Below are 24,493 nucleotides of genomic sequence, written 5' to 3'. Positions count from 1 at the left end.
CTCCTCTGTACTCTGAGCTACCCTGAGCTATCCCCCAGCCCTCTCCTCTGTACTCCGAGCTACCCTGAGCTATCCCCAGCCCTCTCCTCTGTTTTCTTATCATCTGTATGTGTATTTTATTTAATATACATATGCAAAAATGTAGATTTGTTCTTAAGCATAATATTTTCATATTAAATGAATAGATTTATAACTTGTTCCCTTTGAGACAAGTTCTTTTGATATTGGTGTATACAGATATTGTGTTAGTTAGCTCCTGATAATGAGTTGCAGAGAGGTGGAGATATCTGTATCGTTCTCAGGAAGATCATTAAACCTTATGCCTGAAGGGTAGCCTGGCTGGTGTGGCAGGGTTTCAGCACAGAAGGGCAGCTTATTCTTTTAGTTCGGTTCTTTCAGATTGCTAAGAGTCAGGCCCAGGCATAGGAGAGCTCAAGCAGGCACTAACAAGGGAGGATTCTTCTGTTAACAGCCTCCTAGTCTGGCCTCATGGAGGAGTGGGGACCACTCAGTGCCGTGGGAAATGGCAGCCACTCTGGCTGTGTAAGCAGCCTGCTGTCCCTGCAGAAGGGACTTTAGTTACAGCTTATCTCCTTCCTCCGCTCTGCTCTCTACTTTCACTGCTTCCTGCCCTCCTAGTTGGTGATCAAAGTTCTCTAAGAGAACTTGGCTCTGTATAAAACAGAGCTCACCTCTGAAACCACTGGGTTAGTCAGATCCTTGACCTTTGCCCTAATCAGCCATATCCAAGGTAGCCTGATCATAAAATTCAGCGTCTGGCCAATTTTGCAGGCATCAGCAGAAAGCAGGTTTCTTCAGAAGAGGCCCATGGATTTGGCAGGCACTGAGAATATTACAAATGTCTCTCCAGTCCATCTACTTCAGCAGGGCTTTAGGAGGCTGGATCAGTGTGCTGAGACCACTGTAACAACATATCACAGACATAGGGGCTTAAGAACCACACATTGGAAGGCTGGGGGTGTAGCTCAATTGATAAAGTGTTCGCTATCTCATATGAAAGCCTGAGATGGATCCCTAGCACTATATAAACCAAGAGTGGTTTATTCCAATAATTCCAGCACTTGGAGTTGGAGGCAGGAAGATCAGATGTTAAAGATTATCTCTGGCAATACAGGAAGTTTGAGGCCAGCTTGGACTATATGAGATAAGGAAGGAGGAGGAGAAGGATGGGAGGAGAGGAGGAAGTGGGGAGAAGGAAAGGGGAGGAAGAGGAGAACAAAAAGAACTAGGATTTTATTTTTGAGTAGTTCTAGAGCCTAGAAGTTCAAAATCCAGGGGGACAGCAAGGCTCTTTCTGCTGAGGTCAGTTGTAGCTGGAGGACTATCTTCTCTATGAGCTTCAGGGCTTCCTGTGTGTCTGTATCCAAGTGTCTCTCTTTTATAAGAATATGAGTCAGGTGGGTTTAGGACCTGCTAGGGTTATCATTGTTGTGATGAAACACCATGACCAAAAACAAGTTGGGGAAGAAAGAGTTTATTTGTCTTATACTTCAACATTGTAGTCCATCATTGAGGGAAGTCAGGGCAGGAACTTGGAGGCAGGCACTGATGCAGAGGCTGCAAAGGGATGCCGCTTCCTGACTTGCTTCTTATTTCTTGCTCAGCTTGCTTGCTTATAGAATCCAAGGCCACCAGTGCAAGGGTGGCATCATTCCAATAAATCATTGATTAAGAAATGTCCTACAGGCTCACTTACAGCCACATCTTATGGAAGCATTTTCTCAATGGAGGATCCCTCCTCTCTGATGACTCCAGCTTGTGTCAAGTTGACATAAAACTAGCCAGCGTAGGACCCTTACTAATCTCATTTTAACTCACTCACCTATTTAAAGGCTCCATATACAGTCACATTATGATGTACTGGGGGGCCAGAGAATCAATCCTATGGATTTCTGGAACCCATAAAAGAAGACAATCAACATGTTACCCCTTCAGCTCGCTCACACATGAAGAGGCCCTGGACTTGTGGTGGATGTGGTGGTCTGTATTGGTGCAGGCCACTCATTCGTTCCCTGGCTGCTCAGACCCAAATAATCACACAGAAACTGTATTAATTAAAACACAGTTTGGCCAATCACTTAGGCATATTGCTAGCTAATACTCATATCTTAAATTAACCCATTTCTATGAATCAGTGTATTGCCACTTGGTTGTGGCTGTCCAGCATCTGTGTCCTGTGGTGGCTACGTGGTGTTTCTGAGACTCCGCCTACTTTCCCACCTTGCCCTATTCTGTGTTGCAATAGGCCCAAAGTAGCTCCTTTATTAGTCAATGGTATTCACAGCATACAGAGGGGAATCCCACACCAGGCCTGGACCTGTATTTCCTGCTTTTGACACTGGGCATGGTAAAGGGAATCAGATGGGCCCTTGGTATCCCTTTAAATGTTGCCCATGAGTGGAGGGGGTGGAGAGGCACTTGGACAACAATGTAGGATATCTATCATTGTCACCTTTGAGAGACTACACAGGTAGCTGTGAGGTGAAGGAATAGGGGATAAGCTATGCCGAGACTGGTGTGTCAGGGAGCTAGGGTAGGTAGAAAAGGGAAAGAGCCTGGGGAGGGTGGTAAGACTGGGAAGGCTGAGCCAGTGCAGTGAGTTCTGATCTGAGTGGGGTTATGGATTCAGTGCATTGCAGAGAAGCTTGTGTGGCCCAAAGGTCCACCCTAAGCATGCCCCTGGGGATCACTTAGATGGCAGGATATCGATGTCCTCCAATCTCCAATCAGTGGCAGAAATCGAGAAGAGTGGAAGACACAGGCTGCTGACTGCCCCCAAACTTCTGCTTCATCGTGGTTCCAGACACCAAGACATTTTTGTCTCCCACTCTTATTTCTATTCACCCCTACACCACGTGATCCCCATTCCTGTGCATTGTCCATGCCTGTTCCTTCAGGCATAACTTATGTCACTTACACCAGCCTTCTGATCCTTCTTGAGCCATGCTCAAAGCTTCCAGAGGGCTGGGACATGTGCCTTGGACGCTGGGACTTTGCTCTGGGTCTCCACATCTGTTTATTCTTTCAAGGCTTGCAGCTGTTTCAAGCACTCATGTGTAGCATTACAGAAATCATTGCTGAGTAGAATTCAAAGAAATTGTTTTATGCTATTTTCTCTAGGTCACTTATGGTAAAGGGTTCCTTAAGGTTTCTTTCAGTAAAAACAAAACAAAAAAACTCTTTCCACCTCCTAGGCCTTGACTCTTAACTTCAGCCTCTTGAAGTTCAGATTGAGTACTTCCCTCCCAATGCATAAGCTTACTATGCAAAAAATGAGCTCATAGTTCCATCTGAGCCAGTTTATCTGAAAAAAATTTGCATTTTTTCAGACCATTTATAAAGCTCTAGAACCGTTTCTAAACAGAGATACGGCACGGTTTCCTCTGATATTCCTAGAAACATTTGCATTTTAAAAGACAAACTGGGTGGGGGAAGGTAGTGGCAAGCATGAAAAAAAAATCAGAGAAACTTAGTGTCAGTGTCAGGGGAAGGGTGGCTCTTGGAAAACTGACATGGGAAGGGATGTTGTTTTTCTCTCCCAGGCTGGAGATTGAACCCAGAGCCTTGCACTTGAACCCAGGAGCTCAGCCCCCCTGGTTTGTACCCAGTGTTATAATTTTCCTCTGCTCACACCAATTTTGCAAAGTAAATGAATCACAAAGTTGGAAGAATGAACATGGCAAAATAGAAACAAAAAGGCAGCCAGACTGACAGCATTACGAGGCTCATTTAGTTACACACAGGACTAATGTCATGCCTCATGGAAAGTAAGCAGAGGTTTCCCTAATCCTCCAAACCAAAGCAAAACCTGTGTCTTCACATAGTCAGATTCATATTTCTGAGGTCAGCCCTGGGGCGTGGAGGATGAAAGGACTGGAGAAACCTGTCTTCAAGAAGAGAAAGTCACTGCTCAGCCAATGTTGCTGCAAGGAAGAACTGTGCATTTAATAATAATATTTATTTAATTTATCATCATTATTATTATTATGGTTTTTAAGGACAGGGTTTCTCTGTGTAACAGCCCTGGCTGTCCTGGAACTCGCTTTGTAGACCAGGCTGGCCTTGAACACAGAGATCCATCTGCCTCTGCCTTCCAAGTGCTGGGGTTAAAGGAGTGTGCCACCGCTGCCTGAGAACTGTACATTTATATCTCAGATGCTCAAGTTCATTACATAAGATATTTCATACAACTCATACACATCCCCCTACACACTTAAGTAGTCTGTAGATTATATACACTAACCGATGCTATGGAAGCAGTTGCTATTCTGTGTTGTTCAGGAAATGACAAGAACGTCTTTGTGCACGTTCTATTCTATAAACAACAAAAAAAGGCGTTTGAATGTTTTGGTGGGAATTTTCTTCTTTTCTTTTTCTTTTTCTTTTTTTGAGACAGGGTCTGTCTTAGGGTTTCTGTTACTGTGATAAGACATTACAACCAAAAGCAACTCGGGGAGGGAAGGTCTTATTTAGCTTATACTTTCACACCAGTTCTTCACTGAGGGACGTCAGGGCTGGAACTCAGACAGGGCAGGAACCTGGAGGCAGGAACTGAAGCAGAGACCATGGAGGAGTGCTCCTTACTGGCTTGCTCCCTCTAGCTTGCTCAGCCTGCTTTCTTATAACATCCAGGAGCAGGGACCCAGGTGTTGCACAGCCCACAGTGGGCTAGGCCCTCACACATCAATCACTAATTAAGAAAAAGCTTTGCAGGCTCGCCTACAGAGCAATCCGGTTGGGGAGGTCTTCTCAGCTGAGGTTCTTGCATCCCTAATGACTCTACCTTGTGTCAAGCTGACACAAAACTAGCCAGCATAGGGTCTTACTGTGTAGTCCTGGCTGTCCTATAACTCTCTGTGTAAACCAGGCTGACTTTGAACGCGTAGAGATCTGCTTGCCAGCCTCTGTCTCCTGAGGGTATGGTCCACCATGCCTGACCTGGAAAAAGTATTTTTGATGAAGGTTAGTAGAATCTACAGTTACAGAATCGGAAGATAAACAGGGATAACAGCATTGCCTCTGTGTGCATGTGTGTCTTTAGGTCAGAGGTGGACTAAGTTAACTTCATCTGTTGCAATCCACCTTCTTTTGAAACAGAGTCTCTCGCTGAACCTGGTATGCAGTAGTTCAGCAAGATTAGCTGGCCAGCGAGCTTCAGGGACACTACCATCTCCAGTGCTAGGATTACAGGCACATGTCCAACGCCTGACCTTTTGTTTTGGTGCTAGGAGTCCAAACTCAGGTCATTATAAGTTCATGGCAAATACTTTACCAATTGAACTATTTACCTAGCCCCCAAACTGTCTTTTTTCCACTGGTAACAAAATTCAGAAGATCTGCAGTTAGATCTTATATTAGTTTCTATTGCTGTAACAAAACACAGTAACCAAAGTAACTTATAGAAAGAAGGGTTTATTTGGGTTTATGGTCAGAGGGAGAAGAGTCAATCATGGCAGGGAGAAAGACAGCAAGCGGGAGGCATCGTGGCGGGAGCAGAAAGCTGAGGGTGCACATCTTGAGCTGCAAGCATAAAACAGAGGAAGTGCACGGGAACTGCATGGTGAGGTTCCTTTAACTCTCAAAGTCCACCTCCAGTGACTACTTCTTCCCACAAAGCCACACCTCCTAACCCTCCCCAAATAGCATCATCAACTGGGGACCACTATGGGGGACATTCAAACTATCGCAGACCCAAACAAGGAGCTCCTGGTGGAGCGACTAGAGACACAGACCTGAGGTTCTCTCTGCTTTTGAGATTCGCCTTTCCTAGGAATCTCTCTTTAATCGCCTGCTAATGTAGACAGAGCAGGGCTGTGAGGTCCCTTTGTTCTATCCCTTTAACATATAACTGAGAGAAGATGAACACTTTAGATGTGTTCAAAATAGGCTAGGGAAAAGCAAAAAGGGAGGAGGGTTGGAACCAGGAGTCTGTCTCGTAAGATGTGGGCTATGTATCTTTATCTGCATTGCTTTAGTTGCTGGCCTGTCTGGAAGTCATCCCATCCGATTCATTCTTCCTTCAAGCTAGAGCAGGCCCCTGAGAGAGAAGGATTTCATCCCAACTACCTGAGAACCGCTGTGTCAAATCTGGCGTTCTATTTACAAACCTTCGTTTCCCTCAATTGTTAGCACAAAAATCCAGCTCTCTTTTGCCAAATTCCCCCAGCTATCTTCATGTCTACCCCTGCATCTTTTCCCGCTTCCTTCTCAGAGGATGTGGTCATTGTCTTTCATGTACCATCTGGTCTCTGCTCACGGGTCCTCCTGAAGCAGTAGTGGAGGGAAATGGGAAAAAGCGTTTGGGGCTGGAGATCTTACAGCTAGGGTGGTCAGAGGCTGTGCAGAAATGCTCCCGAGGAACGTATTAGGAACTGAGACTGGGCAGGGCAGGGGGATCATGGTAACTGGCACTCCCCACATCCGTAGAGAAAATATAAGGGAGGGAGCCCACAGATCTCCTGTGTGCACCATTACAGTCCTTAACGAGTGCTTCTGCCAGGCAGCCCCTGTTATTTAGTCTAATCCCCCCACTTTTCCCCATTGCAGGTTCCTGTGGTGGAAACTTTGGTGAGCCTTTAATTTCACGTTTCTTTCATGTCCCTGTGTGTTGTTCCTGTTTCTCCATCCCATTCCGACCACCCACGCCGTTTGTGAGTGTCAGCAGGGACAGCTGCCTGGCAGAGGGTTCCACAGGCCCTGACTTTAGCTCAGTCAGGGAGACTGGCTCCATTCTATAAACTCAGATTTTTGTGTAGACCTGCACAGTCTGTCCCGATGTTATGAAATTTGTGAATACATATGATGGTGTATTTTTTTTATAATTTATGAGTACAGGTAGGGACATTATCTACATAACTTTAGATGCTGATTTTACCACCCTGCCACAACAATCTTTTATTTTAGGACTCATTCTATGTATGTATTTAGGGATTTATCTCTTTTTTTCTTGTGGTTCTGTCATATCTTATTATATGGTTAGATTATATTTAATTAACCCTTTATAGTAGATATTTTTTGTTTTTATCTATCTATCATAAACTATACACATTATTTTTTTTAAAGACTTATGCCATCACTGTCCAGCTCCTTTTCACTTTTTATTTATTTATTTATTTTGGATTTATTATATATATATGTATATATACATATACATACATACACATACACACACACACACACACACACATATATATACATACAGTGTTCTACCTGCATGTATGCCTACAGTCCAGAAGAAGGTGCCAGATCTCATTATAGATGGTTGTGAGCCACCATGTGGTTGCTGGGAATTGAACTCAGGACTCCTGGAAGAGCAGCCAGTGCTCTTAACCTCTCAGCCATCTCTCCAGTCCCTATACACATTATTTTTATACGCAGTCTAGATGAGTCTTTGTCAACTTGTCACAAGTTAGAATTATCTGACAACAGAGAACCTCTACTGAGAAAATGCCTTCAACCAGATTGACTGGTAGGCGAGCCTGCAGGGTGATTGATGTGGGAGGGCCCAGCCCATTGTGGGTGGTGCCACTCAATGAACCTCTGGTCCTGGGTTGTATAAGAAAGCAGTCTGAGCAAGCCATGAAGAGCAAGTCAGTAAGCAGCACTACTCCATGGCCTCTGTTCCAGTTCCTGCGGCCAGGTTACTGCCTTGAGCTCCGGATTTTATTTTCCTGGATGATGGACTACAAGCTATAAAATAAAATAAATCCTTCCTAAGTTGCTTTTGACAGTTATCATAGCAATAAAAACCTGACATGTACATATTTACATATAAGAACAGAGGAGTTAGTCTGACAAACACACATATTCCCCCCTCTACCCTTCATGCTTAAGTACTCTACCCACACACTTGTCATCATACGTCACCAAATGCTAAAGATTCTTGAATCTATCTTCCAGCCTAGAACAGACATTTAATTTACACAGACTCTAAACTGATGGATACCCGCATCGGGTAATGCCAAAAGTGCCTTACCTGATTTAACGTATCACTTCTTCTACATACCAGCTCTTTCTCAGTTTCCCATCGTCTCCAGCTCCTCTGTCTCCATACCCTCTTCTTCCACCATCACATGCTGGGTATCTAACTTCTTAGCACTACTCACACCCTCTCCCTTATTTCCCCCATCGCCAGTCTCTCAGCTGGTGCTCTCCTCTTTTGTCTACGCAACTGCAGCAGCCTCACCGCCGCCTCCTCTTCTGACTCCTCTTCACCCAGAAGCTCTAGGATCTCAACTGTATTATTCCAATTCCTTATTTTTTCCATCGTTCTGGCATAGTGTGAACCTTACTGGTCACTACCTCTCCAGACTCACTTCTCCAGGGCCACCCTCCCCATAGCCTGCCTCTCTGCCTTGCCACATTTCCCAGAGTCCAAGAATTCTCCTGGCTTCTACCCTTTTCCTTATGTGCCTCCATCTTGAAATGAAACTTCCTGGTGTCCCCATCATACTGAACACTTGCCTGTGTTTCAAGGTGAGGTCAAGATGACTTTTCTATTGGACTCTCCTCTCCAGTTAGAATGGAAGAATTGCTTTACATATTTACACTTGCAGTACCTTGTCACTTTCTCTCATCTATCAGGCTTGAAGCAGCACATTTCCTCAGTGTATGGCCGGCTGAATGTATTTAATAAATGTTTGATGGATGAATAAGCTGATGAATTAATAATAAATAATCCCTGTTTCTCTGCTTTGCGTGAATCAGTCAAAAAGGAGACATTGTGACAGACATACACAGACTTCCAGTGAGTTATGAATGCCACTGCTTGTAAGAGAAAGTGTGGATACTTGGGAACTCAAGAGATCTGTAACTAGCACCAATTGGAGACCAGGCTTGGGAAATGGCGAGTGTGCTCGCGACCTTACAGGCCTCTATATCATAGGAGTGATGCTAGCTACCCAGTGGTCCAGGAAGGAGGTTGAGTATTTGTCTTCCTCCATGCATCTTATTTCTACAGTTCATCGTCATGATCTTTAGGCCTGAATACCAGCTGTGGTGTTGGCTCTGAAGGATACCTTGGGTATGTGGAGTTTGATTTGTGTGAGATTCAAAGGCCAGAGGGAAATCTCTAGGCATCAGGGGTCAGGAGTGCCTTGGCGTGGAGTAGGGTTGTTCATGGAGGAGGAAGCGTGCAGCCTGAGAGGTAAGTCTGGCCTTCTCACACCTCGCCTGTCATTTGTGTCTGAGTCTTGTCGTCTGCTCATTCTGTGACAAGCGGCCACTCGCCCTGCTGTAAGAAACAATAGAGTTCTATCTACCATGCTTTCCTTTGATTGGGTGATCTTGGGGGAACTGCCTAACTCCCCCTAGCATCAGAGTGGGGTACCAAGAGGTCCTCCCGCGAGGTGAGTTCATTGTCCCCAGGAAGAGGCTCTCCTTGGTGGTATATCTTGTTTTCCATGCAGAACCTCAGCTTTGGACCTGGGATTGACTGGTGGAATGTGGAGAGCTTGGAGTGGGCAGACAGGTGAAGTGAGAGGGAGAGGAATCACGGTTCCATGTAACCACAAAAGTTGTGATTTTTCCCCCTAGAGAACTGTTTTCCCGAGGCCTCACCAATGCTAAGCCCTGCGTATCTTGGCCTGTGGCATAGGTATCTGCCAGGCTGGGTGAGGGAGACAGGCACACAGCGTATGAATAGGGAGACACAGAGGTGCAGGAGTTTTGTGTACAGTTGAGCTCAGGAGACTTGCAAATGCCCATCGCTCTCCGAGGTTGGTAGATGTCTTCCAGAGCCGACAGCATTTCTTGTTTTTCCTGATTGGATGAGCCACTGACATGAGACTCTCTGCCATGCTATGCAGAAAGTTCACGGCCTCTCAGTCAGGTAGGTGTGTGTGTGTGTGTGTGTGTGTGTGTGTGTGTGTGTGTGTGCACGTGCATGCACACGTGTGCACGTGCATGCATGTTGGGAACCACAAGACTCTCAGAGTGTCAGAGGAGAGACAACAGCTGTTTTGGCTCAGGTGACTCCTAGGGTCTGGAGTCTGAGGATCAATTACATCCTCAAGTCAGTGTCTTTCTCAGATGGTTCTGAACACCTGCCAGGAATTCCACACTTCTACCACACATGAGTCCATCCTAATCCAAATAAACAGGGCAGTAAAATAACACCGAGACAGTCTGCACCTCCATATTTTCTTTGGTCCCAGAATTCACTGAAGGACAGCCCTTCTCACCTCACTCACGTGATGGACATCCTGGCTCCTGGCTCCACGTTAGAGTACCACAAGCAGGAAAATCAGCTTATAAGGTCACTGGCTTTGGTCATAAGAGTCCCTTCTGGAGTGCCTTACCACTGTTTCTCTCACGGGACTTGATTCCATTATTGAAGCAGATAAATAGTCTGGTTATACCTCTACTAACTTGATTTGACCAGTTATTTGCTCTATCTTTTTCTTATCTTACCCTAAAGATGAATTTTATATGTGATAGAGCAAGAAATCAATCTTCCCTAAAGATTGTTCTAGCTTTCACCCTGAGCTACTGGGATTTAATTTTAGAACCTTCCATGCCAGGTATGATCAAAATGTCTATTTGCCTAGGGGTGTTGGTCACCAGACAATCTCACAATGCAATTTGCCATGGAGGCTAAGAGCCAAGTATGATACATTCTATCTCCAGAGAACTGAAGATTAAGGGTATCAGTCCAACCTTTGGACGGGCTGGGAGCTCAAGGTTAGCCATGTGGGTGGCAGCATGTGATGTAGCTCTAGTAAAAATTCCAAGGCTTGGGTGAACGCTCACAACACACAGGGAGACGCTGTCCGAACTCATAAGAGACGTCTCGCATGCTTAATGCTTCTCTGAACTCCTAGGTGCTTCTTCTCCAGACGACCGTAACCTGTACCCTTTCCCTATACTAAATCACAGCTAGGACTGTAACAGTTGAGTGACCCTTCTAGCAAATGACTGCAACGGGGAGCGGGTGGGTTTCAAAATCCCTCAAACTTGGCAACTGGTGTCAGAGTAAGGGCAGTCGTCTTGTTGACTGCATTTCCTCTAACTGTGCTGCTCTTGGTTAAAACCCCACACGTTGTTCCAAGTCTACATAACATGACAAGCTACAACACCAGCTGGTTAGGAATGGGAGGCTTGAAGGAAGAGTAGGGGAATCAGCCGCAGTTAAGGAATGGAGTCAGGGTCTAAGCTGCATCCATTACTGCTCTGTCCCTGCCTGAGGTGGTCGGGCTTCCTAACAGTGACTGAGAAACGGTGGCAAGCTGTATCCTGAGAGCACAGGAATGCCCAGAGAAACGCGGTTCTTTCCAGTGGGAGACAGGTTTTCCCCTCAAGAGGACACTTAGTGGTAACAAACAGCATCTTGGTCGTCTCTTTTTCGTGCCTCTAAAGAATAGTCCCACTTTATCACACTCTTTTATACGAGCTGTGAGTTTTGTAGCAAAACATATTACTGGGCAAGTCTACACAGTCCCCTTTGATATTGCTAGGTTTCATCCTTCTTATCATCCGGCTCTCCCAGGTTAATGATTCACAGTGGGGGCCCTCCTTCCTCCCTCCAACTCTGAAGAGCTCACGGGCAAGCAGTCTGCGATTACTGCGAGGGTGTATAGCATGTTTGTAGGGCTAAGTCATAGCGAGGGTGAGAAACACAGTTTTAAAGGATTTTCAGTGGCGTTGGGGAAGGCTTTATAAAAAGCAATCCATCATTCTCCATAGAAGTCTGGGAGTCCCACCTGCCAACTCCTGAGTAGAGGGTGCAATAGGACCTTTAGGGCTGAATAATTGCCATGGGTTTAATCGAACTGCTGAGATGGGCTAGACCAGTCCATTTTTTCATTGTATTGGGGTTCTTATAATATTTCCATTGAAGGAAACATGCATGTTTTTGTCATTTTTGTTTATTTTAAAATGATTTTTACTGTTTTATTTTTTATATGTATGGGTGCTTTACCTACATGCCTGTGATCTTTTGAAAAATAAAGTGGTTGGGACTAGTTGCTTGCTCCTCCCCTATCCCTAATAGTTGTTTACAAGGACTACACCTTCCCTACACCTTCTTGCCCTGCTTACCGAATGCCCCTAAATCTTCCACTTTTCCTTTTGTGCCTTAATTTCCTCTTCTAGTAGTGTTTTTTTGGAAGGGTGAGGGGTATGTGTGTGTTTGTTTTGACTTTTTGTGGAGTGAGGAGTCCCTAAGGTTTTCCTGACTTCATAAATATTTCCATAGATTGAGAGAAACAAAGGGAACCTCTGAGATCCAGGTTCTCTGAGATCCTGTATCAATAACTCACAATGGTTGGTTTAGATTCCAAAACACTTCAGTCAGCCAAGGCCAGGCTCCCTCACAGCTTCTTTCTCAGAAGAAAGATGTAGCCCAGAGAACAGAGTATCGAGGAGCGTTGGGAAAGGCATCAAAGGTGACAAGCTCACTGGGGAACTTAACAGGGAAGATAGAGCATTCGTATGTGATAACAGAAGGGTTGCAGGCTGTAGGGAGAGGAGGGGGAGGGCTGTCTTCTCAGACCAAAGTATGAAATTCAGACGGAGATCATCCAAGATGAGACATGGAAATTATCTTTAAAAAGTGAATCATCAAATGAAGATATATACACCTTATTAAGAAATTAAGACCAGGGACTGTGACATATCGCAACATGAGAGCCACAGAAGGACACATCCTGGTCACAGCTCAGTTGTGTCTGAGTCCCCTGGTAGCCAGACCATTGCATTCAAGGGCCACGACGGAGGGCAGAAGGAGCCATATTACAGAGACGAACATGACAGACTGTTGCTGGGTTGTTGAACCTTAGCTCGTATCCTCTCCTCTAGTCCTACAGTTCTTGACCTTTCTAATGCCGCAACCCTTTGGTACTCATGTTGCGACGACTCCCCCCCCCCCCAACCACACAATTATTTTCTTTGTTACTTCATAACTTTAATTTTGCTACTGTCATGAATCATTATGTAAGTATCTTACATGTGGCCCCACAATGTTGAGAACTGCTGCTTTAGCACCACGCTCCCAGGCAGCCTTCTGTGATGACTCCACACTGACTGTATAAGGAGAAAATGCCAGGGTAGGGCAACTGCAGTTGGTGTATCTGACCTGAACATTATAAGCAAAGGAAGCTTCTTGCCTCCTTAACTTTGCCTGATTTTCCCTCGTGGTACATCATTACTTGATGGGAGATATTCACTGAGTATTGCTCGTCTTTCGCGGACCTCTCACCCAAATGATAGTGAAGGCTCATGCCTCCTCTTCACCCCATATTCTACGTCTGGAATTGTGTCTTGTTTTTAAATGAAGCTTGATAAATATTTGCAGAAGAATAGCTGATTTCGTGACAGTTGATGACAGTTCTGATAACATGAAGAATGATCATAGAGTCTGATCAGTTCTGGGATATTTACAGTTTACTGCGAAGATTGGGAGGCTGAACAGTACTGAGCTAACTAAGAAAAATGTCAGCATGTGCAAAAGCTGTCTGGGTGGCCAGCCAGCTCTCCTCATTCCTCTCTGTTTCCTAACGCTTGCTGTGTGCACCTCCAGCTCAAATACAAATCAATAGTAATGAATGACTACATACAGTAATTAATAATGACACCAATATAGTAATGACAATTACTAGGTACTTTCCCTGTGCCAGAACATCTCCGGATTTGGCCCTATTATACTGAAAAACCATTTAATCAAGTAAGATCCCACCAACAAGATACCAGAAGACAGCCCATCTCACCCTCCCCGGAATGGCGACCATCAAAAATGAATGACAACAGTCGCTGGTGAGGATGTGGGGGAAGAGGAACTCTTTTCCCCATTGACGAGAATGTAAACTGTCGCAGTCGCTATGGAAATCAGCATGGAGGTTCCTCAAATAACTAAAAATAAAACCCCCGCGCTAGCATTCCTGGGTGTATACTCAAAGGAACTGGGGACTACAAATCACAGAAATACTTGCACAAATGTGTTGATTGGCACCCTATTTACAATGGTCAGCCAGGAAGTAGAACTAACTTAGCTGTTCATCAACAGAAGGATACATAAAGAGAACGTGGTACATATATAACAATGAAATTTTATACAACTGCAAACAAAGATGAAATCATGACATTTGCAAAAAAAAAAATGGACAAATTTGGAAATTGTTAAGCAAAATAAGCCGGACTCAGAAAGACAAAAACATTCTGTTTTCTCTCCTATGTACAATCTGAATTTAAAATTTCTCTCTCTGTGTGTATGTGTGTATATGCATGTACGTGTGTGTGCACGTGCCATAAAACGGGAAAGGGTGTCATGAGAGTGGAGGAAGAGGTTTAAATGAGGTAGGAAATAGATTAACAGATATTTGTAGTTGGAAAGCAAAGTGGGGGATGATTTGGGGGAGAAACCAGAGGGAAAGGGCAGCGGGGAAGGGGGAACGATTGACAACAAAGTGTAGTGGTTCATATGTAGTAAGATGCTTTGATGAAAGCCAGTACTTCGTATGCTAACCAAAACAATATTTTTAAAAAAGAAAAATAAATAAAACAAAATAATACTAAAAAAAAACAAAAACAAAAACCCTGATTTTGGTCCAAACTTTGCATTAAATTTTGTGGATTTGAAGTTGTTCTACATCCTTGACCTGTGGATTTTGATTTTGGTTTTAATTTGTAATATAAGAGGTTGGGCGGGCTCAGTAGATTCCACTTTTTAAAAATGTGCTCTGAAGTAACCTACTTTCCAGCAAGTACTGCCTCTGAGCCCCCGTGTGTGAAGAGATAAAAGCAGAGTTCTCAGGACTGGTACCCGCCACCCGGCTCCAGTCTGAGGTCGATCTGTGGAAAGCCCAGGAGAACAAGTTAGAAGCTGGTAGAGCCTCCATTATGCTCCCTAGAGCCCAGTTCAAGAAAAACCAGGCAGCATCATTTCACGGCTTTGCTCAGGGGAAACCTTTTGTGACTGGAGACTAAAGACACCACTTGGCTAGGGAGCGTCCTCTCTGCTCTCGCAGAACTGAAGAGCAGGCTCAGCTTTCTTCCCAGTTTACAGCAGACTCACTCGGTAACTTTGCATGATGAGCAGGGAGCATCCCTAAACTCCATCCCCCATACCTTCATCCCGATTCACTGGGTATGAATGTGGCCAGTGGCATCACCAGCATTTTAACCATCTCCCTGTGTGCGACTTTAAAGTAGCGGGACAAAGTCTGTACTTTGTTTATTAACAAAGTGCAGTTAATATAAGGGGACCAGAGAGGATAGGTAAGTCGAGGGAGCCACTTTGGCATTCTGGGATATGTGATGCTGATGAGACGAGGTCTTAATTGTTCAGAGGTGCAGCTGGGGGAATAGCCTTAGGCGTAACATGGTTGTATGCTTAAAACTCAGTCTGGTGAACCGGATGCTGCCAGCATGGGAGACATGGTGCTGAGCTGTGCATTCCCGTGTCAGTGTTCCATAAGCAGGCTGATGGGTACTTTTGGCTTACCTTCCGTAGCTTAGAGATTCTGGTATCTTCTTTTCAATAATCACAGATAGTTGCTAATTAATGAGGGGCCCCTGGCCTTCATAATGCCAACCATTAGTAACCACCACAGTTCATATTCATTGAGACCTCATCATGGCCAAGCTCTATGCCAAGTGCTTTCTAGGCATTATATCAACTTGGTTTTCACCTTTAGAGTACACGTGTAAGCATCCTGTTCTGCAAAGGAAGGAGCTGAGTAGTTTAGTTCCACTTGTATGACTTTCCCCATTGTGTGGTCCACTGCCCACTCCAGGTCTCAGGGCAGCTGGTTGCCCATTAAAGCCAAGGATAATCATTGCTTTCTTGGCACATGCAAAACTTTCTCATCGCTGCCTTGTGATCTTAGATGGGTCCCTTTTCCTGGGCTGTGGATGTCACCTCCCTATAACCTTCTGGGTGATGGGTGGGTGGAGAAGAACCCTTACTCCATTCCTTATCTCCCCTTTGCCTCTATCTTCAATGTCTCTCCCTGTCTGCTCCTTCCCTCGTCATCTGTATCCAGTTATCTTCCTCCCATGACCACTAATGAGCATTCCGGATACCCTACGCTTTGCCGTTTCTCATTGCCTATTTCCTTTCTTCATCAAAGGTATATAAGAGAGAATGACTTAATCTCTTGGTCAGGTCTGTAAAAGGCCCCTTGGCGAAGCCCATACCCACGAGTGGATAAACTTCTTGTCACTGCATTTGGAAACCTATACCCATATTCTTTCTCTTGCATCTTCCTTTTTAAGCCCCTCTCCTTAATCTTCATGGCTAAGCCTATATCACTATATCATGGTACCTTTAATAGCATTTCCACCTCTGACTTACCATGCTACCTAGTCCTAAGTTTTTTTCAGTGTCAAAGGGACCAATGCAGTCTCTGAAAACTTAAGAGAACCTCTCAGGCTCCTGTGTAGCGCTATTTATCTACTCTTAGCCTTAGCTCAACCTCTTTTCTGCCTGCCTTTCTTGGTTCCCATATTCTGGATGCTCTTTGTGCCTCAGTGTGCTCTGACCTCTCCCCCACCTCCATGATGGCACATACTAGTCCCTCTGGAGGAAAGATCTCTTTTCTGCTTCACAAATGACTCCTTTGGGTGCACTTCAACAATCTGAAGATCATTTTGTTTTGCTCCAGCCACCTTCATGGTTAAGTTGGATAATTGCCCTTATAACATGGTCACTTAAAAAGGAATAAGAAAAAGGGCACAGCATCTATCAAATGCACAGAGTAGCCCAACAATGGAGGATGCATGTTGACCAACATTTTTGTCTTCAGAGGAGGATGAGTCATTTGGAACCTATTCTCTAGTAGCCCCTCCAGGACCATGTGGCTCTGCCATGATGCTCCCCATCTTTCTGATCCAAAGGGAACTTTCTAGGTTCAAAGATCAACTTTTCATTACTTCTCCCTTCCAAGGCTTTATATAAGAATTAGAATGGGAGAGTTATTTCTTGTTGACTTATTTGTTGACCCAGATAGAAGAGAGAGGATATCTAAACTTTACTGAAGTGAGTCCACTATCATACATAATAATGTCTTAGAGTGTTGTGGTGGCAGATTTTGATGGTCAACTTGGTAACAGTAAGGAGTACCTTTGCATGTGTCTGTTTGATCATTTTCAGAAGATGAACCGAGGAGATAAGAGCTGTCCTACATATGGGCAATAGTGATGCGGGAGAATTGTCTGTATTCTGTCAATCATATTTTAATAAAACGCTGATTGGCCAGGCAGGCAGTATAGGTGGGAAAACCAGACAGGAAGTAGAGGTGATGCAATGAGAACAGGAGTATTCTGGAAAGCAGGAAGCCATTCCTTCACCCCTGCGCAGATCACTGAAGAGGCAGCATGTAACTTGCCCAGCTGAGAAAGGTACGGAGCCATGTGCTAAAGTAGATAAGGATAATGGGGTAACATAAGTTATAAGAACTAATAAGTAGCCAGAGCTAATGGCCAATCAGTTTATAATCTTATGGAGTCCTGTGTATGATTTCTCTTTGGGGCATGTCGGCTGAGGGGTACCGGGCGGGACAGATACCCCAACAAGCCGGCCCTCATGTTACACAATAGCATTCTCTTGAGTTGGGGTCCATGTCTGAATGGAAACAAGAAACCTATTCATTTCTTTCTGCTTCCTGGTCCACCATGGGGCTACCCACGGTCATGTTTTTCTTGCCGTGATGAACTGTATCTCCTTGAACTGTGAGGCAAAATTAAGTCTTCCTCCCCAGTTGCTTCTTGTCCAGGATTTGGCCACGTGGATGAGAAAATTACCAAAGTACTGTTTCTCTCTTCAAATACAGCCTTCGAAAATAACCTGGGTGGAAGGAATATTTCTGGGGGTGGTGATCCAAGAAGGAATGAGAAGAATGAGATAGAGAAGGGAGACAAGCCAGTCAAGGGTGCGTCAAAGATGAGTGCTGGTGTGGACAATGAGGGCTCCATCACTCTTAAGAACCGTGGGTAGCAAGCCTCAGAATGGTCTTTTGGAAGGCGGAGGAGGCTGAGGCATTCACCCAGTACTCCATTGACTGGTTTATATCCACTCTCTCCTTTTAAGATGCTCCTGTGCTTGGGTTGAGTTCACTTCTTTTTGCTGCAGTAAAATCAAATCTGCAGAAAAGCAGAACATGCCCAGGATGAAAACTTCAGCAAGTAAGGTAGGGAGGATGGCTCAATCAAAAAAACAGTCTAGGATAGAAATCCGGTGCCAAAGAGACTAACCGCAGAAAACCTTAAGTGCATGGTATAAACAAGATGTTGAAACGGATCTCTTTCTGCTTGGCTACTCTGAGCTGACAATGTGACAGATGCCAGGAGATCAAAGGCAGTGTGAGAGAGATAAGGTCTCCTCTTGAAGAATTACAGTAGAAATTAGAAGAACCTGCATCATTGATCTCGAAGTCCTCACCCATGGAGAGAGGGCAACTGAGAAAGCAACATCCTTGGACATAACCATCACTTTGGAAGTATCCCCTGCAGAAGACAGTTAGAGACGATAGCAGCCTAGGGCAGGTCCAGGAAAGTTAGAACTGATTATGGACTAGGGTTTGACTCCAACTGGGGAGCTAGAAACATGATACTACACTGTAGATACTGGAATCTGTCAGGGAAGTATTATTTAAAACCATGGCCTGCTTGGTTACTTAGGGAGCGCTATAAGAGGGACACTTAAAGGTGTGTGTGTGTGTGTGTGTGTGTGTGTGTGTGTTCTGTGTGCATGTGTGTGTTTATGAAGGGAGGTATATTTCAGATGTCTATGAAAGGAAGAAGGATTTATGAAGGACCATCCGGAATAGAGATGCCTTAGCCATCAGAACTCCTTAACAGAAAACAGTCCCTTTAAACCTCCTCCCAGGACAGAGTACAAAGTCACTCACTCAGAGAAGAACAATTTGTCACCCTCACTCCCCCATCTGTCTGGAGAGGAAATCATGAGCTGTGGGAGACACTGCTGGGAGCACCAAGGAGGAAAGGGCGGGATGGAGGTGAGCTGAGGGTGAGTGGACCAGGGACCTCCCTCTCCTGTTGTGTATCTGTGTTAATGGGTAGCAATTGTTTCACAAAGTTAGGATTGGAGTTTTGCCTCTCATCTCTGAGCTGAGACTAGGGCAAAGTTCTCACCTAGGGCAGGAGTAGACTTCAGATGTGAATAATATTAAAAGGGCAACAAGAGGAAGCAAGGAAGCTTCCTTTGGAGCACAGTCCGAGGGCTGAAGAACGGTTCTTTGAAAATGATGCTGAGAAGTGACTCTCTCCACAGTGGCCTGAAAGAGCTCAGTGAGGAGTGTAGATAGCAATCATTTTTCTCTTTCCAAAGATGTGATGGACTGTTCGTATTTATGAGGGCATGCTCAATAAATACAATTATAGCCATCTCTGGCTGTCAGCGCGAACGCTGTAGCAGCAATGGAGATGGTCTTCGGCTCACCCTTCAAGAGAAAACTTTTCTTCATCTGCAAGGAGTGTTAGGAGCTGGCAGCCTCCAACTGCAGTTCTCCAAGGTCTGATGTAGGTGGGTCTTCTGTCTATGTGTTACTTTCATTGGTCAAACAAAGAGACTGCCTTGGCTTTTGATAGGACAGCAACATAGATAGGTGGAGTAGACTGAGCAGAATGCAGGGAGAAAGAAGCAGAGTTAGGCAGACACCATGATTCCCCTTCCCAAGATGGACACTGGCTAGACTCATGCCGGTAAGCCACGACCTCGTGGTGACATACAGATTATTAGAAATGTGTTAGTCAAGATGTGAGAATTAGCCAATAAGAGGCTAGAGATAATGGGCCAGGCAGTGTTTAGAAGAATACAGTTTTCCGTGTAAGTATTTCGGGGATTAGCCAGGCGGCCAGGAACTGGGCAGTACATGGCCTGTAAGCCGCTCCTCATTACTACAAAGGTCCACAACTTTTAGGGCAGCTGCAGCCAAGAACTTCACACAGAGTGGGCATTGGTACTTGACACTCTTGCACAAGATCTAGTTCTTAGGCAATCCTACCCAACTGAGGCATCCTCACCTACATCGTGGTACCACACTCTCCCAACTTGGGCTTGCTTTCTCCTCCGTTGTCTTTCACAGGCATTTTCTCCCCCAAGAAGCCGCTTTTATTCTTGACTCCAGCAGTTGAAATCTTTAAACCCTGGACATTATACACACGAGCTTGTTTTCTTTTTATCTTGCTTTAATTGTATTTTTAATTTTGTGTAGTTTATTTTTAAAAACTGGTGAAGCTGTGAATACATTTATCATGTACAACATGTCACTTTGAAGCATGTATATATGTGTGTGTACCTTGTGGAACGGTTAAATCATGTTAAGTATCATATTATTAACTGCCTGAAATATTTTTGTACTATAAACACAAAATCTATTATCAGCTGTTTCTGAGAATACTATATATTAACTGTATGTGCTATTAACTGCAATCACCGTGCTTTACAGTAGATCTGTTGAATTTATTCCTCTGTCCACTTTAAACTTTGTGTCCTATGACCACTGTCTCCCCATCTGACCTGATCCACAACTCCTGGAAACACTTCACTCTCTAACTCAATAGGTTTAATTTTTAAGGATCCTACATGTGAGATCATGTGGCATGTGACCTTCTGCGATTGCTTTGCTCCACTCAGCATAGCATATTCTGGTTTGTCTCTGTTGGTGGAGATGGAGTTCTTTTTCCATTTTTAAGGTCAGATAGTATCCATCATATATATGTACTACATTTGCTTTCTCCATCCATCCACTGATGGATACTTGGGTCGTGCCTTTCTCTTGGCTATTGTGACTAATGCTCCAGTACACATGGGACTGCAGATAGATCTTCAACATACTGATTTCATTTCCTTTGAACACAGATCAAGCAGTTGGGATTGCTGGATCAAATTTCTTTTTAAATACATGGGAAGACTTGTTTTAAAACCTTCCAGGCTCAAGTTAAAACCTGACCTGTATTTATAGAAAAATCCAAATCAAAGAGACTTGGTTCTCAAGGGCACAAGAACAAGCACTCTCCTTCACTTAGCAGACCTTCTCATCCTTGAGGTCTTATCCTTGATAGCTTTTCTCTGAGAGTTTTTCCTCAACCCTCCTGTCTTCAGGAGCTTGTTGGAGGCTCTTCCTTTTTTCCCCCTTTCTCTTTTGCTCATTGTGGTAGTTTGAATGTAATTGGCCCCCAAAATCTCATAGGGAGTGGCACTGTTAGGAGGTAAGACTTTGTTGGAGTGGGTATGGCCTTGTTGGAGGAATTCTGTCTCTGTTGGGGTGGGCTTTTGAGGTTTCCTATGCTCAGGATACCGCCCAGTGTCTCAGTCCACTTCCTGTTGCTTTCTGATCAAGATGTAGCCAATACCATGTCTGTAAGCTGCTATGCTCCCTGTCATGATGATAATGGACTGAACTTCTGAAACAGTGAGTCACGCCTATTAAATGTTTTCTTTATAAGAGTTGCTGTGGTCATGGTGTCTCTTCATAGCAATAAAAACCCAAACTAAAACAGTCATAAAATACCATTTTGGCTTCCTTGTCATAGCATAGGACTTGTTGAATTGAGCATTGCTAGAAACTTCAAGGTTATCCAGTTTGAGGATCCATCTGGTGTCAGAGATGCTGTAGACCATCTGAACCAGTGACTGTCCATCTTAGTTTGAATACAGGGAGTGAATGCTATTAAACACAATTCATTGCATCTTTACAGCCAAAGCTTATCTTTTTTCTTTCTTCTTAACCTTTTTTTGTTTGTTTTTTGTTTTTGTTTGTTTGTTTGTTTTCAAGACAGGGTTTTTCTGTGTTACAGCCCTTGCTATCCTGGAACTAACTTATGTAGACCAGGTTGGGCTCAAACTCACAAAGATCCACCTGTCTCTGCCCCCCAAGTGCTGGGATTAAAGGTGTGAGCCACCACTGCCCAGTTCTCTATTAAACCATTTTTAAAATTTCAATTATAGTGTGTGTGTGTGCACATGCGTGCATGTATAAGGAAGGGGTCAGGGAGTATCAGACCCCTTCAGGCTGGAGTTCCAGTCAGTTGTGAGCTGCATGATATGAGTGCTGCACATCACTCTCGGGTCCTCTGCAGAACAGATGTGTTCTTAACCACTGAGCCATCTCTCCAACCCCAAATCATTTCTACAACATAATGGGTTTCCCTGTAATGCTTTCATATATACATCTAACATACTTTGATTGTGCTTACACTCTATCATTGTTTCTTGTGTCCCCCCTCCCCCACTCAGTCTCTCCTATTCCTAATTAGTCTTCCTTTCACAGCCATCTAGGTTTTGAAAACCATCTAGGTTTTCAAAAGCCTGGGTTCCGCATATGAGGGGAAAGAAAAAAAAAACTCAACCCTTGGTCATTTTGTTTAGCATGATTACTTCTGGTTTCATTTCCTTTCCTGCAAATTTCGTAGCTTCATTACTTATGGATGAATACAATTATTGGTGTATACATATCACATCTGCTTTATCCATTCACCTGTTGGCGGGCACTTAGGCTGGTTCCATAACCGCGACTGTGAAGACCATTGCAGTGAACTTGAGTGTGCAGGATCACCGCAGGATGCTGATTTAGATTCCTCTGAGTATATTACCCAGGAATAGCTATATCATATGATAGCTCTCTTTTCAGTTTTTTAAAAGAGCCTCCATACTGATTTCCATAGTGACCTAATTAATTTAGATTTCTACTACTTTCAGTTCTATGTATGGTTTCATTTCTGTTATCGTAATAAAATACCCTAAAAGCAACTTAGAGGAAAAACTGTTTTGGCCCATGATTCCAGGCTACAGTCTATCAAAGCAGGGAAACAGTATCAGGAGCTTAAGACAGTTAGTTGCTCTGAATGAAGAAAAACAGAGAGAAGTGAATACATGCATGCTTGCTTCTTTGCCTATGCTTGCCTCTTACACGGTTCAGGACCCCTGCCTAGAGAATAGTGCTGCCTACAGTTGGCTGGATCTTCCCACATCAATCAACCCCAGAGACATACCCGTAGATTAACTCAGTGTAGATCATCTGTCATTGAGACTCTTTCCCCAAGTGATTCTAAATTGTGCCAAGCTAACTGTCCATCACAATGCCAAGAGTGCACGTAGGGGTTCCTTTTTGTCCAGGATATGTTTCTCTTACCTTGATTCTCTACAATCTCTTCTCAAATCTGATTTCCTCTATAGCTTTGATCAAGATTGATAATCTGAAAGATTTGAAATAGTTCTATGACATTAACAACTCTAACAAACTCCTTTTAAAATGATTGCTGTTATTGTTTTTATTTTCCTTTTGAGACAGGGTCTCACTATGTAGCTCCAGCTCATGACGTAGACCAGTGTGGTCTGGAATTCAGAGCAATCTACTTGCCTCTGCCTTCTGAGTGCTGGTATTAGTTGGTGTGTACCACTATGCCTGGCCTGAAACAGTATTTTAAAAGAGAATCAGTCTTTCTGTGCTGCCTTGGCGAGGGTGGGGGGGTGTCTACATGTTGTTTCTCTCAATTCACACTGCAATTTAAAGGGAAACTCACACAGTGTCTGGAGCCTTTGACATCCTGCAAGTGGAGAAGAAGAATGTCCTCAAACTCTTTGCAGTAGGAACTCACTTAGGTGGCATCAACCTTGACTTCCATCTGCAAAAGGCAAAGTGATGATATTTACATCAAAAATCAGAGGAGGACCTGGGAGAGGCTGTTGCTGACAGCTCCATCCATCACTGCCACTGAGAACCCTGCTGATATCAGCATTTTCTCCTCTAGGAACCCCTGGGCCAGCCAGCTGTGCTGATGTTTGCTGCTGCCCCGGGAGCCACTCCAAGTGCCAGCCGCTTCACTCCTAGGATTTTCACTAGCCTGATCTAAGAGAACTCCAGGGAGTGATGTCTTCTGGTGATGCCCAATCCCAGAGCTGACCACCAGCTGCTCTCAAGGGTGTCTTATGTTAACCTACTGACCATTGCTCTGTGTAACACAGACTCCCCTTCTGCACTGCTGACATTACCATTCCATGTGACAAACAGGGGCATTCACTCAGTGAATCCAATTTGGTGGATGCTGACTTGGGAAGTTCTTCACACGTGTGGCACCATCTCCGATGAGCACCAACGGTGCCCATCTGGTCATGCCCGATCCCTACTTCTATAGAGATCGTAAGAGATTGAGAAGGAGCAAGTGCTGTTAAAAAGGTTGTGACCAAGAAGGAATGTCAGGGTGAATGGACCGTACTTACTCCTGAGTCCACTGCTTCCAGACGGGAGGTGTGGACTGGCCTGCAGGTGTGCATGTGTCCTCTGTACTCATGCAGCGGTCAGAATGTTCAGATAGCCACCGGTGACTAGTCTGCAGGCCTCACTGTGCAAGGTGCGGGATCAGATGGAACCATCACTAAGTGGTCATCAACTGTTTTACAGACTCTTGAGCAGAAGAGAAAGGTGGTTGGAAGACACACAGTTTCTTAAGAAACAAGATCAATCGCCCATTCCCAAATAGCATCCCAAATGGGAACACAGATAGCTTTAAATGGAAG

The sequence above is a fragment of the Myodes glareolus genome, chromosome 5 (genome assembly GCF_982192425.1).
Source record: "Myodes glareolus chromosome 5, mMyoGla1.1, whole genome shotgun sequence".
Lineage (NCBI taxonomy): Eukaryota > Metazoa > Chordata > Mammalia > Rodentia > Cricetidae > Myodes > Myodes glareolus.
Note: the sequence above shows the minus strand (reverse complement) of the source record.